This window comes from Balaenoptera physalus (genome assembly GCF_965194825.1).
Source record: "Balaenoptera physalus genome assembly, chromosome: 17".
Taxonomy (NCBI): Eukaryota; Metazoa; Chordata; class Mammalia; order Artiodactyla; family Balaenopteridae; genus Balaenoptera; species Balaenoptera physalus.
The window spans coordinates 65,274,984-65,292,553 of NC_138895.1; the positions used below are offsets into that span (position 1 = coordinate 65,274,984).

Sequence of the window (17,570 nt, forward strand, 5' to 3'; positions counted from 1 at the left end):
CTGGGAATGGTGTGGAAGCATTTTGGGGCGAGGGTATAGTGGGGGGGGTTTCATTCTTCATTAAGAAGCTTTCCCAGGATAAAACCTAGAAAAACATATTGGAAGCAGTATGGGTGGAGGTCCTGAGTTTGCTAGTTGAAAAGTCAGGTTGGCTGAGCAGGTCAGTGACTAGGTAGAGAAAGTCATTAAAATCTGAGCAGATTGAACTACTTGAAGGGCAACCCTGCTTCTGACCTTGGGAATGCTGGTACAGATATATTTGTCTAATTTTTCCAACTTTATTTTCTAATTTCCTTTTATTTTATCTCAGTATTCCCTACAGATCCTTACACACAGGTCCTCATTAATTAGTTAATAAAAGAGCACAATTGAATATTTTGCTCAGAAAGATTATCAATATGAGCTTTATTTAATACACAGAACTATTGGGCAATGGAGAGAAAGCAAGAGTTCTTGATGTTAAAAAAAACAAAACAAAAAACTTACCTAGGTTTTAAAACTGGCTTTTTAAAACATGAGAGAATGCAAATTTATAAGCAAATGTTTCATTAAACTTACTATTTTTGAGACAATACAGAAACAAAGGTAAGGTACTATTTAAGTGCATTCAATATACAATAATATACACTACTGATAAGGTTGTAATGAAAGTAGAATATTAATATATTGCTGATAGTATTGTAAACTGGAAAAATAATGTCTATTTATTTAAAAACGATTAAAAATTCACATTCATTGACTCAGTGTTCCCATTCTTGGAGTGCATCCTAAAGAAATATTCTAAAAAAATGAAAGAAGCTATATGCACAAATATGCAACCCAGAGGTTATTTATAATAGTGGAAAAATTAGAAGACAACCAGTTTCCTACTGTTGAAAACTTAGGTTAAGTAAATTATGGTGCATTAACAAGATGGATGATTACACGGCCACTAAAGTTATAATTACGATGATTATGTAGCAACATGGTGAACAGTTATGATACGCTACAATACAAAACTTACACATATGTACAGAAAAGAAATGTAAGGGAAAGGTGAAGGCTTTAGGATTTTTATTATTGTTGTCATAATGTTTTACACAAGAACAACAAAAGTTAGTTTCACAAGGGTGCAGCTTTGACCCATAAGCATTGACTAACTAAAGCATCCACAGTTATTTTCATTCACTAATACTACTAAGAAAATAAATATTTATAATTTCATTAAGAAATAACAGTCCAGTATTATTAAAGGGGATTAGAAACTGACACAAGTAAAAATCTTTTATCCAAGCCAACCTGTAAAAGCGAAGTACAGCTGGAATAACAGATTTCTAGGAATCTGATACCGTATACTATTACCCAGACTTTTGCTAAAATCAGCTCTGGAAAATGTGTGAAAAGAATTATTAAGAATAACCTAAATTTAAAAAGTAAAATTGAAAAGTGAATAATGATAATAAAGAGTAAACGCCAATTAATTACTCTACTTTGGATCCTGAGTCAGGAGTTGATAACTAGGTTAATCACAGCTGCTATTTCTCCAAATAACCATGTCTTCCACATGAGCCTCTAAGGCTGATGGAAAGCAGATGTGTCTAACTTTAGCATACAATAAGATTTATAGCCATGGACATGAGCTGAGACTATTAGACCTTAAAGGTCTTTCACCTGTGGCTCCCCAGTACGGTTCTTGGGATAGGTAGAATATCCCCATTTTGTGGATGAGGAAATTGAGGCCCAGGAGTATTATTTGCCCAAGGTCACACTGCTAGTGAAGGTCAAATCTGTACTCAGACCTAGGTCTGTCCCATTCTAGTGACATATAGGAGTGACAGGGACAAATATATCAAGTATTCAAAGTATTTCCCATTCTCCTATCTTCTAACTAGGATTCTGTGGTTATCCACAAGCCCCATCAGCAAAACAAAGGGCCCTAGTGGGCAGGAAAAAAAACTGGTGGCTAAATTAATTTATATTAGAAAGATGGAGATATTAGAAAGAACAGAGATACTCCTACAAGACTTGAATACACACAGGAGTAGAGGCCACAGAGAGACAAACTTGGGGTTTGTAGAGTGACATAGGAGATTTGGGGTGATGGCTGCCACATGTGTGGGCCCTTTGGAAGAGGGATGGCCAAAGAGAAGAGTGCGGATGGCATAATACTACCTTGACCTGTCTTTCCACGGAATCAGTATTCATTGCTCTTTGATGCTTTTGCAGTTATTTATGTTCCCTTTGAATGTGTCACCAGGTTGAGTTGGGCTTTATGTGGGAGCAAGAGGCCCCTGTTTACTCAGGTTGTATGTGCAGGGATGTGCCTAGTATAAGGCTTGGACCATTGTCTTTCTGTCTCGTGTATAGTGATGGCTCTGCCGTTATCGCTTGGCTAGAGATTTTTGCTATGTGTAACAGGAATCAAGCCTTCAGGTATGTAAAAGCTACATGAGGTCAAAATGTAAAATGGCAGTTTGTATTAGATGGCTCTGGCTCTTTATAGTTTTGTTTTGTTTTGTTTTTAGAATTGAGGTATAGCTGATTTACAATACTGTGTTAATTTCAGGTGTACAGCATAGTGATTCAGTTTTTTTTTTTTGCAGATTATATTCCATTATAGGTTACTACAAAATATTGAGTATAATGCCCTGGTTCTATATAGTAAATCCTCATTGCTTACTTATTTTATGTATAGTAGTTTGTATTTGTTAATTCCATATTCCTGACTTGTCCCTTCCCCCCACTTCTCTCCCCTCCGGTAACCATAAATTTGTTTCCTACATCTGTGAATCTGTTTGTTTTGTATATACGTTCACTTGTATTATCTCTTAGATTTCACATATAAGTGATATCATATAGTATTTGTCTTTGTCTTATTTCACTAAACATTATATTCTCTGGGTCCATCCATGTTGCTGCAAATAGCAATATTTCATTCTTTTTTATGGCTGAGTAGTATTACATTGTACATATATACCACATCTTCTTAAACCAACTGTCTGTTGATGGGCACTTGGGTTGCTTTCCAAGTCTTGGCTATTATAAATAGTGCTGCTATGAACATTGGGGTGCATGTATCTTCTTGAATTAGCGTTTTCTTTTTTTCTGGATATATAACCCAGGAGTGGGATTGCTGGATCATATGGTAGCCCTCTTTTAATTTTTTTTAAAGGAGCCTCCATGTTCTTTTCCATAGTGGCTGCACCAATTTACATTTCCACCAACAGTGTAAGAGGGTTCCCTTTTCTCCACACCCTCTCCAGCATTTAGTATTTATAGACTTTTTGATGATAGCCATTCTGACAAATGTGAGGTGATACTTCATTGTAGTTTTGCATTTCTCTAATAATTAGCAATGTTGAGCATCTTTTCATGTGCCTGTTGGCCATCTGTATGAAATCTTTAGAGAAATGTTTTTTTAGCCCTTCTGTCCATTTTGTGATTGGGTTTTTTTTTTTTTGGATATTGAGTTGTATGAGCTGTTTGTATATTTTGGATATTAACCCCTGTTGGTTGCATCATTTGCAAATATTTTCTGCCATTCCATAGATTGTCTTTTGGTTTTGTTGATGGTTTTCTTTGCTGTGCAAAAGCTTTTAAGTTTGACAAGCTCCCATTTGTTTACTTCTGCTTTTATTTCTTTTGCCTTGGGAGACTGATCTAAGAAAATATTGCTACGATTTATGTCAAAGAATCTCTCACCTATGTTCTCTTCTAGGAGTTTTATGGTGTCATGTCTTACATTTAGGTCTTTAACTCAGTTTGAGTTTATTTTTGTATATGGTGTGAGGGAATGTTCTAATTTCATTTTTTTACACATAGCTGTCCAGCTTTCCCAACACCACTTGTTAAAGAGACTCTCTTTTCTCCATTGTATATTCTTGCCTCCTCTGTTGAAGATTAATTGACTGTATTGCATGGGTTTATTTCTGGGCTCTCTATTCTGTTCTGATGATCTATGTTTTTGTGTCAACGCCATGCTGCTTTGATTGCTGTAGCTTTGTAGTATACAGTAAGCCTGTATACTGAAGCCTGAAAGGGTTATACCTCCAGCTTTGTTCTTTTTTGTCAGGATTGCTTTAGCAAATCTAGGTCTTTTGTGGCTCCATATAAATTTTAGGATTATTTGTTCTAGTTCTGTGAAAAATGGGGTGTTTTGATAGAATTTGCATTAAATTTGTAGATTGCTTTGGGTAGTATGGCCATTTTAACAATATTAATTCTTCTAATCCAAGAGCATGGATATCTTCCACTTCTTTGTATCATCTACAATTTCCTTCATTAATATTTCATAGTTTTCACCATATAGGTCTTTTGCCTCCTTGGTTAAGTTTATTCCTAGGTATTTTATTCTTTTTGATGTGATTTTAAATGGGATTAGTTTTTACTTTCTCTGGTATTTCATTATTAGTGTATAGAAACACAGCATTTTTGTATATTAATCTAGTATCCCAATAACTTGCTGAAATCATTTATTAGTTCTAATAGTTTTTGTGTGGAGACTTTAGGGTTCTCTGTTTAGAGTATCAAGTCATCTGCAAATAGTGAGAGTTTAATCTCTTCCCTTACAATCTGGATACCTTTTCTTTCTTTCCTTCTTTCCTTCCTCCCTTCTTCCCTTCCTTCCTTCCTTCTTTCTTTCTTTCTTGTCTGACCGCTGTGCCTATGATTTCCAACATTATGTTAAATAGAAGTGGCAAGAGTGGGCATTCTTGTCTTGTTGCTGAATTTAGCAGGAAGTCTTTCAGGTGTTCACTGTTAGGTATTATGTTGGCCATGGGTTTGTTGTAAATGGTAGATGGCTCTGGCCCTTTAAAGGGGGAAAAGTGTGATCTTTGAGATGGCACAATTTTTGGGTTCCATCCTCTGGGCTTCACCATCCCAGACTCCCTCTAGCTCCTCATATGTACTAGGTTATTTGCAGTCTTTGCTCAACCTTTCCTCCTGCCTAGGATGCCTTCTTTGTACATCCTGGAACACTAGTGAACACCTACTCCTCTGTTTTTCAAGATTACTTCAAGCATCACATTCTTTATGAAGCCTTCTCTCTTTCTCAAAACAGCTGACAGCTTACCCTTGGATGCCAGCAAGGCATCGTAAATGTTTACCACAAAACCCACCATGAACACTTTAATGTATCCATCTCTCCTCCTAAATTTTTTGAGGGTGATACCATGTCTTATTGTTGTACGTCTTCCTAATGCAAAGTGCAGTGCCATGTATACAGAAAGTGCTTAGTAAATAGTTGTGAAATAATGAAGAAAGCAGTGATGCTGGAGAAGGAGAGATTTTTCTCTTTTTCAGGGCTTAATTCAATACCTAATTTTAGTTGAGATTTAATCCTGTAGTCAGGTCTGCATATAGAGAGAGGACTGCTCCTGTTTCTTTCTCTACGTCTAAGGACTACTCAAGGAACATGTGCATCCTGGAACTGGCCGTGTATGGATTTGCAGCTAACAAACAGTAAAAAAAAAAAAAAAGCTCTTTCTCAAATCTTTTTTCAACATTACTAGTTTAGGCATTCTGGGAACCAATCACCTCTTTAGTCTAACAGCATCAGGGTCCAGGATGAGTAGGGCAACATTAGTGATTAAAGATTGTGGGTTCTGGAATCAGGTGGATCTGGTTGATAATCCAGGCTCACCACTTACCAGCTACATGTTGTTGAAAACATGAATTTCTTCAAAACCTCAACATCTTCACCTTTAAAATGGCGATAATAATCCCCACCTCACTTGGTTGCTGTAATGATGAAATAGGCTCATAAAAAAATACTTTGCATGGTGTTTGGCAGATAGTCAATATCTGCTAAGTGATGGCTTCTTATTTTTATTACTGCCCAAACGTCCCAAAATTCCCTAGAGAAACTAGAGATACAAAGTGGTCAATGTACTAATGCCACAGCTGGGGGCCAGGAAGCAGAAACAACATAGCCCCGAGGCCAAGCCTTTGCCCCCTCCAGCGATGCATAACACTCCTCTTGCCTGCCAAGGCCACAGTCAAGGCACGCTGGCTTCCACTCTCATCCAGATTAGTGCAGATGCCAACAGACAGTTCCGTGATAAAAAGAGTTCACACCAGACACTTCAAAGGCAGGAAGAAGCTGGCCCGGGAGGCAAAACCCAGCTTGGTAGAGGATTCAAGAACAGACCTGGGACTGAGAGTGTCCAGTGCCACCTCCCCTCACTCCAGTCGCAAGGGTGTGTTTGGGAAAGAAGAAAATATAGGGCTTCCCCGGTGGCACAGTAGTTGAGAGTCTGCCTGCCGATGCAGGGGACACGGGTTCGAGCCCTGGTCTGGGAAGATCCCACATGCCACGGAGCAACTGGGCCTGTGAGCCACAACTACTGAGCCTGCGCGTCTGGAGCCTGTGCTCCGCAACAAGAGGGGCCACGATAGTGAGAGGCCCGCGCACCGCAATGAAGAGTGGCCCCCGCTTGCCGCAACTAGAGAAAGCCCTCGCACAGAAACGAAGACCCAACACAGCCAAAAATAAATAAATAAATAAATTAATTAAAAAAAAAAAAAAGAAAATATAGTGTGTGCAGGCAGCCCCGCCCCTCCGGGGTTAAGAGAAGAAAGAAGACCTCATCTCTTAAGAGGGTTGTTTAGTGTCTTCCATTCCAACAGAAGGGCCGTATCTTCTGTCTGAAAGTGTCTTTCACGTGACTTGTGGTTGAGGACTTCAGGGTAGGCCTGAATGCACTCTGAGAATTCATAACAGGGGTGAGATGCACATTCCAAAGGAGTGAGACCCACAGTCACCTCCACATAACAGTCAAGAAGCAGAACTAACATTTATTGAGCAGCTACAATGGCCAACTAAGGTTCTACAGGCAGTCACTCACTGAGTCCTGACTGCCATCTTTGAGGCCTGAATTGCATTATCCTCATAACACACCTGGAAAAAATGAGGCCAAGTTCATTAAATTGTCACAGCCATCCTCCTGGAATGCCCAGAGCTGAGACTGGAACACAGATCTGCTCTCACCACAGTGCTTTCCTGACTCACTAGGAAACATGTGTTAGGAAAGCAAGTTCCTAAACTCCAACAGGAATGTGGGAGACAAAGCAAGTAGCTGTGTTTGCATAAAAGAATGCTCATCAAGTGTGAACCTATATACAAAGTGCCCTAAGTAAGAAGTTTGACCTAGAGAAAGCTAGTACCTTTCTATCTAACAGTCTAAAAGCCGTTCTATGTTTAGAGCAGTGGTTCTCAACTGGGTGCAGTTTTGCCCCCATCTGGCAATGTCAGGAGACATTTCTGGTTGTCGCAGCTCGGGGGTACTACTACCGGCATCTAGTGGGTAGAGGCCAGAGACCCTGCTAAACATCCTGGAATGCAGAGGACAGACCCGCACTTCAAAGAATTAACCAGCTCAAATGTCAATGGTGCTGAGGCTGGTTTAGAGGGTAGAGGTCCTTGCTTATCTTCTATTCCTGGTTGTGAGCCAAATATATCACTCCCAAAATAGGCCAAGATGAAAACCAACTTAAGTGTGCCTCTTGTGTATCCAGGAAATAAGGCTAATTTCAAACCTCTCTCCCCTCTTCATCATTTGCTCATTTTATTTGATTTTATATTCAATGTAATCAAAACCTCTAATACTAAATCATTTCTAACTTTTAGAACCCTCACAGGCATACCATTACACGAATCACGATGGGATGATTTAAACAGGTATGCTCAATTAATTAATCAGTATGTATGGAAGAAGTTAGGAGACAAAAGAAGGACAAAGGAGGATTTATGTGGCGATAAAACTCAACTCTGCTAACCAGCCCTTCGGTGGGAGAAGTCACAGTGTTCTCAGTTGCACTGGTTTCATTTCTGCCACTACCGGCCCTCTTGATAGTTTGGCGGGGGCAGGGGGTGGGCGTGGGTGGCTGGGTGGTTGTTTGCCTCCTGAGAATGTGATTAAGAAATCAACGCTACCCCTGACTGCATGAAGATGGAAGTCAGAATCTCAGGCAAGATGGGTATCAGGGTGGCAGAGGACTTGGGTTAAGGGCAATAAAACACATGACGCATACAAACTGGTCTGTAACGTCTCATAACCCTTAGTAAACTGGGAACCACAATGATTCTGTGGTGGCTGATTTTATGTGTCAAAGTGACTGGGCCATGGGGCGGCCAGATAGTTGATTAAACATTATTCTGGGTGTGTCGGGGAGGGTGTTTCTGGATGAGATGAACATTTGAATCAGTAGACTGAGTAAACCACACTGTCCCCCCTAATGTGGGTGGGCCCCATCCAGTCAGTTGAAGGCCTGAGTTGAATAAAGGCTGAGTAAGGGAGAATTCACTCTCTATGCCTGTCTTTGAGTTGGGACATCAGTCTTCTCCTGCCTTTGGACTCGGATTTGGACTTGAACTGGAATTTATACTATTAGCTCTCCTGGGTCTCCAGCTTGCTCACTACAGATCTTCGGCCTTCTCAGCCTCCAAAACTGTGTGAGTCGTTCCTTATAATTATCTATCTATCTATCTATCTATCTATCTATCTATCTATCTATCTATCTATCTATCTATCATCTCTCTATCTACCTATCTATCTATCTATCTATCTATCATCTCTCTCTAGATAGATAGATCTATAGATAGATATATAGATACATCTCCTATTGGAGACCAGTATCTCCTATTGGTTCTGTTTCTCTGGATAACACCAACTAACTCAGTCTATAGACCACAACGACCATAACAATAAGCACTATTAGTAACCAAGTACTCTGTGCTGAGCATCATGCTCAGAGCCTGTCCATTTTGCAGCAACCCAAGGACGTAGATCCCGCAACCTCACTCTACAGGTGAAGAAAGTCAGGCTTGGGGAGATAAAGGACCTTAGACAGGCTGCAGCCTTCAGGCCAGGCTGTGACCCTCAATCTGGTTATGGCATGTCAGGGGCCTGTTGATTCCACAAGTGCTAAGAAGACACAGGAGGTCCCAAGGTCCCATGGGAAGATTTTCAGGCAATCATTTATACCCAGGTTGGGTAGGAAGGCTTTGGCCTCCATCTCCCACCCTCTCGGCCCTGCATTTTATTGTTTCAGTTAGTATGTAATGGGCTTCTGACACTATAAGTGGAGTCTTTCTGGAGCTGGCTTTGCTGTCCTGATCGGCTTGGGTTGCTGCCTCTCTCTAGGGGGTTTGTGGGTTCGTGAGATGAGTGAAACTGGACACACACACACACACACACACACACATACACTGAGAGACAGAGAAAGAATGTACTTGGTGTGCAAGCTGCCCCTCTCCTTTCCTCAGCCCTAGGGAAAAAAAAAACAAACCCATGGACACTGTATTCGTCCCCTTCCTGTTCTACTACAAATAAAACTGTCTGTCTACAGTCTACACTATGAGGCTCAAAAACCTCTCAGAAATTGACTCTGGTTACTGTGGGTCAAGTTGAGTCTCTGGATTCCAGAGTTTTAAGAACTTGGCCATTTCGGTCTGAGGTTCTCAAAATTGACCGCATCAGACTCATCTCAAGGAGTTTCATAAAATTTTTATTTTGCCCAGCCTCTCTCCATTTCCACTGATTCAGAGTGTCCAGGGGGAGGTCTAGAAATCTCTGTGTTTAACAAGTGGCTCGGTGATTCTCACGAAGCCAGCTTGGCACAAATACGTGGGCGCACCTACATCTTTTCCCCAGGACTTAAATAGTAGTTATCTGTCCTTCAGACAGAGAAAAGTATGCAGACTGCGGGGGAAATTTGCTTTAGAGTCTTGTTCACTTCATGAAATAAAATACCAAGAGTCCTGGATATGATATAGTGCAGTGATCCAAATATTGGGTTTTAGAGTGAGGCCGACAGGAATGGCAAGACCCGAGCAAGCCATCCAACCCATTCAAAGCCCCGGGTCCATCATCCCAATATTGTTTAGTTTCTATAGGCTGATTCATGCATCAATTAATCAAAGAGGCAAGCAATATCTATTCCATTGAGCATTTACTAACATGCTCCCCATTGCCTTGGGGGCTGCAAGGCTTGGAGAGTTTCATATCTGTCTCATTGTGCTTATCATACTGTATTAGAATCACCTGATGATGTGTCTGTCTATAGACTAACGCTCCTCCAACTTTGCTGTGCTTGGAAATTCCCTGGAGAGCATGGTAAAGCCCAGATTTGGAGCTCCATTTTTTCCAATGGAAAGAATCTGATTCAGTAGGTCTGGAGTGGGTTTGTAAATTTGCATTTCTTTTCTTTTTTTTTTTTAGAATGCTTTATTATGTTTTTTATTGAGGTGAAATTAACATTAAATTTAACATTTTCATTTATTTTTTTGTTTTTTGAATTTTATTTTATTTTTTTTATACAGTAGGTTCTTATTAGTTATCTATTTTATACACATTAGTGTATATATGTCAATCCCAATCTCCCAATTCATTCCCCCCTGCTCCACTGCTTTGCCCCCTTGGTGTCCATATGTTTGTTCTCTACATCTGTGTCTCTATTTCTGCCTTGCAAACCGGTTCATCTGTACCATGTAAATTTGCATTTCTAACAAGCTTGCAGGGGACACCCATGTCGCTAGTCTGAGGACCACTCTTTAAGCATCACTGCTCCTAACCCCAAGCTTCTTCAGGCAAAGAGTATGTCTTCTTCTTCTCTTTCTGCACTTGCGTGGTAAAATGCCTAGAATAGCAAAGGGGTTCTTGAAATCTTTGTTGAATGAATGAATGTATGACAAACCTACATGCGTGAGGTTAGCAGTTTATCTTAAAGTAAGGACAGAATTTCTTTGGGGGCCATAGTACTGTTCTCGAATGAGAATGGATTTAGGAATTTCAGTGGATGCAAGCATCTGAACTCTATAAATTCTCTGTGATAATTCAAGACACCTATTGACCTCAGTCTCAGAGCATGATTTCCCCCAGGAAAATGGCAAAACCTCACCCAGCTTTAGGGTCAACTTGAACTAGAAGCCTGCTGACAACAGTGGCTGCCACCTTGTACCACATGAATTTGAGATGATGCATTTCCAGGAGAAAGTATCGCAGGCCAGATGCTCTCAGCAGGGATGCGTTTGTATAGCCTATTAGTCAGAGGTAACCCCAGCGATTCCATTCTCTGCACTAGACAGAGGCAAGCTTCTCAAGTTACTAAATTCTAATAGCCACTCTAAAGGCTCACAGAGCCTTCCAGAAGAAAACTCTGTCCACTGGCACAAATGACAGTGAATCTCATGAGAGGGCATGAAAACCTTGAAGTTTAATTCAAGTTGCCACTGAAATTCCCCTCCATCTCCACAGTGTCAGACCGGCTGGCAGATTGTATTCTGAGGAATGGTTTCCTAATTCTTCTCACTGCTTTTGTACCCCACCTGACTCACTTACAAAGTATGGCACCTTTCATGTTTGTCGACTGAATGAATAAATCAAGTTCCTTTTCCTTTTTTTTTTTTAAAGCTCACCTATACCCCACTTTGTCTTTCTATTTAATCTTACTTTCATCTCAAGGGCCTCTCTCTTGACCAATCCAATAGCTTCTCCACTAGAAAAATGTTCTCTAAGATTCACTTCTTTAGAAAAAGTATGTTCAAAAAAATTCTCCAGATCCTGCAGCTTTTCCAAGAAAAAGAGAAAAGCCCACTTTTTAAGGTATATACAAGATATACTTAGTGTTTCTCCTTTTGCATGCCGAGTCTCAAGGGGCTGAAGTGCCTCTTTCTGAAATAAAGCTACACAAGCTACATAAATATGAACAAATAACGCTGGGGACAATGATGGATTTCACCATACAGAGTCTTAAGAGGGGAAGGGTATTTTAGAATAGTGCTTCTCAAATTTTAATGTGCCTAGGAGTCACTTGGGTATCTTGTTAAAATGCACATCACGCAGGCCTCGCAAGCTCTCAGGTGATACCAGTGCTGCTGGTCTTTGCACCCCACTTTGAGTAGCAAGGCTGTAGAGTTCCTTCATCTAGAGCAGCACCGTCCAATGGAGCTTTCTGCAACGATGGAAATGTTCTAGATCTGCTTTGTCCAATATGGCAGCCATTAGCCACATGTGGCTATTTTGAGCACTTGACATGTGGCTAGTGTCTCCAGAAAATTAATTTTAAATTTTATTTAATTTTAATTCATTTAAATTTAAATGGTCACATCTATGTAGTGGCTACCATACTAGACAGCTGCTTTGTAGCATTGGAAACTGAGACTGACAGATTTAGTTAAAAGAGTTTCAGAAAGAAGAAACCTGAAAAGCAAGGCAAAGCCACAATCCTTAAACCCATACTGTAAATTTATTCTGATTCCCACCCTCCTCCCTTTCTGCTCTCTGTAGGGAGGGTTCAAGGCTTCCCCTCTGTTCTCCATCATGTTCCCAGAATCTCTCTCTAAACAAAATAGTAATTAGGAAAGGCTTTATAAATGTTCTGAAGTGCAGAAGATTATCTCGTTTACATAAACTCTTTTAAGTTGGCAAAAACAAGCAAGACGTCTTAGGAGAAATAGTTCTTTTGTTATGGGCCCTTTCACCCTGGGGTATGTCTAGCAGAATTCTGAAGACAGGCTCCAAGGTTATTTCTTTGCTGTGTTTTGGCCCTTTGGCCTGGAACACAGGAGCAAATGCAAACAGTCCCAGGCATTCTAGAAAAGTTCAAAAGGAAGGAGAGCTCAGTTCAAGTTGAGTTCCCTCAAATGAGAAAATGCTGAGGGTGGGGAAAGGGTAGGATTTCATTTTGTCTGAACTGGATTTGTCAGCTCTCAGCATGTTACAATCTACATTAGAGTTAACAAGGTTGGAGGATCTTCCCTGGGCTGGTGAGTACTAATTTCCATTGAGGAAAAAGTTACCAGGCTTGGATATCTTAATGATAACAGATAATTTCTCTGTGCTGGCAGAGCTATAAAGCACGTTGCTATGAAACTGTATGGATTGGGCTATTTCTCTTGCGTATACAGTTTCCCCTTAAAGAATCCACTTGGCGTGAGTTGCAAACCTGCTTGGGGACCCTTGTGATTAATTGCTTGAACTGGCTGGTGGCCATCAGCAGCATCTCGCAATTTACCAAGTTCTACACAGAATTATGAAACTGAAGGTTTAATGGGATTTCAGGTAATAGAGCCCAGATGTCCAAGACTATGATGTTTGAAATTATATGGCTCACAAGGCTGTAGGGCTTAAGCCTTATTTATTTCTTGCTTAGTGAATTTCCCTCTTTCCATCTTTATGTCATCTTGGACCAGTCACATGCTAAAGTCCTCATCTTGACATACTGCATCTAGAGAAGACATTCACGTACCCACACCTGTAGCCAGTAGCCTGGAGACACGTGTGAGCCCCACCTTCCTGTCCAAGATCTTGGGATTATGTTTTAGCCAAGTACATAGTAATTAACAGCCCTAGCTCCACCTTGCCGCTATGCTAGAGCTTAACTTCCAAATTGCTTTCATGCATTCAATTGTATTTTATTCTGTCAGGGTCCAGGAGAAATGAGCTGGGACAGGTATTATTATCTCCATTTGGATGAGGAAACTAAGGTACACAGAAGAGAAGGGATAATAAGAGTTAACATTTGTGGAACCCTTACGTGCCAAGAAGTACTGTTCCCATGGGGTTTCTGTGCATCATTTCCTTTAAACCTTAGAACACCTTTGAGGTTGATATGATTATCAACTCCACTTTGCAACCCAGAAAACTAAGGCACACAGCGATTGGGTCACACTGCTGAGAGCTGATGGAGCCAGGACGGAAGCTGGTACTCTGGCTCAGTTATGATGTGCTACCTCCTCCTAAGGAAGTATCGTTAGCATCACAGATGAGACCTGGAGTCTGTTGGTGCTAATGGAGCATTCATTTAACATCATTTGCAAGACAGAAGACAAATCCCAGGCACATTTTTCTAACAAGAAGAGCCCTATATTCCTCTTCCCTGTTCTCCTCCAGAGCAATGCCACCTCTTGAGTGTTCTGAGGCGAGAAGGGGATTCTGTTTAATGGCACCCATTCGAGAAGAACACTTGGCCTAATATTCCCCGCCCTTTACGATCACACTTCAGCCCATCCTTGCAGACTTACCCACCCTGCATTCCAGTCACAGTAACTGATGGAATTTGTCCCATCCTGCCTTTCCTTTGTTTACATGGTCCCTACTTCCTTCCTCATCCTCCTGCCCCTATTCTCCCCTTCTTACCAGGCCAGCTCACAGGCCACTTCAACAAGGCTTTATATATTCCCATAAAGCGTCTCTCTCCCTGTTCAGAACCTCTGCAAGACTTTGTTGAATGAATGAACAAATGAAATGAACATCATTTTTTGATCACTGTACCAGGCATATGCAAAATACCAGGGATATAAAGATGAATGGCCCTTGTCATTGCCCTCAGGAAGCTTCCGGTCTACGGAGAGATCTGTACACAGGAAAACCACTATCACGTAACGTCCTGCACGACATTACAGAAGCAGGGGTGCTCATCACTGTTTACAGATATGGCTGGGAATCCTCCAAGCCTCACCCGCCCTCCCGGTTAGGGACACTTCATGTGCGAAGGGCTTGTATTTTATGCATCTTTGTTCAGACCCAAGCACTCAGCACTCTCTAAACTAAGCAACTATATGATACCTAATAAAGGCCTGTCAGAGAAGTGATGGAGTCTCTCTCACTGTGGTAGGAGGGGTCTAGAAACCTTCTCTCCTCCTGTCTTTTCAGTGGAAATGCAGAAGAGGGAAGCAGACCCTTGCTGCCCCCCATGGCGGTCCCACAATGGTGCTGGCCGAGACAGGATGGGGGCAGAGGAAGCTCCCGGTGTGTCCTTAGGGTCAGTGAGCAGCAATGGCCCAAGCCATAGCTCTCGTCTGTAAGGGGCCAAGGAATGTTTAACGTACTGCCTTAAAATTATCATTTGGGCAAGCCTTCCTAAAACCTACTTCTGTCTTCAGGAGTTGGGCAATTGTTCTTCTTTAAAAATCACTATTTCAGAGCAGTTATTCTGATTACTTATTACGTGACCTCTTATAAAACTCTTTGCACAAATAAGCTTTTTTATTAGTTACTCTTCTCAAAAGGATTGTGAGGGAATCCCGGGCAGGGGCCCAGCCCCTTGAAAATCTCTCTAGAAAGTTGGAGTTTGGTTTGGGGGTACTACAGCAACACTGCATTCATATTTGTAAAGTTTATTGGAGACAGGGTGGGTGGAATGGCTGTTATCACACAACATTTCATCTCTTTCCAGAACCACCAACCTGTGCTGCCCTACAATTTTAAGGAATCACTGTGGGATAATGAAAATAAGTGATTCTTCTACTCGCTAGTTTTAAGACTGGTCAAGTTATTTAATCTCTCTGAGCCACAGCTTCCTTATCTGTAAAAGGAGGGAATTCATGTGTGGTTTACAGATGTTTTTGTGAGAACTACTATATTTCAATGAATCCAAAATGCAATTTTTTTAAAGTACCACTGAGAAAGGAAAAAAAAAAACACTGCTCGTGGAACTATGAGACAATGCTTTTTTGGACAGTCCTGCACAAGGCATGATATTAGCCTTTAGTTTCTTTGAGATTTCTTTCATTGGCTCTGAAGAACCTGGCAATTTCTCTGACTTTAGGTACAAGCTTCATGTATGATGGGCAATCCTTTTGCATGCATCCTAGTAATAAAATCAACACACCTTCATCTTCTTGTGGTATCTTCCTGTAGGTAGTGTAAATCTCATGATTGCTGCTTTTTAAAAATATATGAAATTGAGGTCATTCTTCCAATGTCAAACATTTGCCTCGCTAATGGTGCTCTATTTCCGTGACTTTGAGCATTAGGGATACATTTTTGCTTCAATGCCAAATTATACTGTAACATTTCTGAAGACATTTTAAAATAGCAATTAAACTCAACAGGTGAAGTACTAATAGTATATATAACTTGAGTGAAGTGATGAAAATATGAACAGTCACAGCCAAATTCATGCACCCAAGACTGCCATATGACTTACAGTGATTACAATGTAAAATGTTCAATTCAGAAATGTTAAAATATAAAAAAATAGTACATCTCAGAAGCAGTGAAATACAGTAAATAAAAGAATATATTTTAGGGGTCTTGTGCCTACTAGATGCTCAACAAATCTCAAATACCTGTCCATTTAATAATGGAGAATGGTGCATCTCAAAAGAGTGCAGGGAAGTTGAACCTCATATTGCAAAGAGATAAAATACTGGATTGAAATCTGCCTCTTTTTGGATAAAATTTACATTTCAGAAACTACAAAACCATGAATGATCTCCATAGAAATCAAAGTATTTTTCCATGAACAATGTGAGAGATGGCTGCAAAATCTTGTCACAGCCCCTCTTCCTACCTCCCGTTGGGGTCTTTTTTCCTACTCCTTTGAATCTGGGCCAGGCCTGTGACTGCTTTGTCTAATAGCATATGGCAGAAATGGCACTGGACCAGTTCTGGGCCTAATCTTTAGGAGAATTGGGAACTTCTGCTTCTTCCTCCTTAGAACCCAGTTGCCATGCTATGAGTAGGCCAAGGAGCTACATGGAGAGGCCCACGTGGAGGAGAATTGAGGCTCCCAGCTGAACCTCAGCTGAGCGACCAGCCAACTGCCTTGACTAACTTGCTAGCCATTTGAGTGTGCCATCTTGGATGCGGATCTCAGCCCCAGCTGATAGCATGTGGGGAGAAAAGACGAGTTCCCGGTTGAGTCTTGCCCAGATTGCAAAATCATAGCCAAGTAATGACTGTTGTTGTTTTGGGCCTCTAAAATATGGGGCAGTTTTTTATGCAGCAATAGATAATCAAACTTCACTACCTTGTTAATTTTCACAGGTGCTCTGAGCAAGATCTATTCAAGAACCTTAAAGAAGCAGGACCTGGAAGTGAATCCAGATCTTCTGACTCCTGGACTGAGGCCCTTGCATAATTATTCTGTACACTGGGGTTATCAGGGCTCAGCAGGGCTTGTAGGGCTCTGACTGTCTTACTCCTTAGTTCTCATCTGACTATATGATGACAGGGGTATAGGGCTTAAAATTCAATTCAATGTCTTTATTCTCGAAATTGGTAGATCATAAATGATATTTTTAAGAGAGTCCTTTCCCTTCACTCTCAAGGAGTTTTTTCCATCACTGGAAATCCTTAAAAGAGTTGAGTTCTGGTGGGTTCAGGAAAAAAATAGGGAAGAATTAAAAAACACTCAAGAGGGGGAAAGTTTCAGTATCTCCCCCCTCCCCACACAATCTAAAACCTTACTTGGAATTTGAGAGTGGAGTTCATGAATTAGAGACAAATGTGCTTGTGATATTCCCAAGCTTTTTTAGATATCCGGTGGTGGCCTCAAGGAATAATATCCTAGTGGAAACAAGCAAGAGTCATGGGGACACATTCATTTCAGTCATGGATTATTCAGAATGGAATCCCAAGACGACACAGATTACCTTGTTGACAGACTAACACACGGAGTAGAATCAGTCAGTCCTTGCGTCAGAAAGGCTTCAGGTTGAGATAGGAGTCTGGCTGACCACAATGTTACTTTAAACAGCCACCAAGTATATTTCACACTGCTGTTCACTTTCTATGCTAGGACATCAAGATCTTTTGTCTTAACATCTAGCAGCCTGTGTGCCGAGGCTGGCTATGGTGTCT

At 40.9% G+C, this 17,570-nt stretch overlaps 1 protein-coding gene and 1 long non-coding RNA gene across 5 annotated transcripts in view; both read right to left on the minus strand.

Annotated features, from left to right (window-relative positions):
- The window catches only part of LOC309646705, a 610,320-nt gene that overhangs the window by 54,035 nt on the left and 538,715 nt on the right, over positions 1–17,570 (minus strand). The gene's annotated exons all lie outside the window — the stretch shown is intronic.
- The window catches only part of SAMD12 (sterile alpha motif domain containing 12), a 443,684-nt gene that overhangs the window by 34,134 nt on the left and 391,980 nt on the right, over positions 1–17,570 (minus strand). The gene's annotated exons all lie outside the window — the stretch shown is intronic.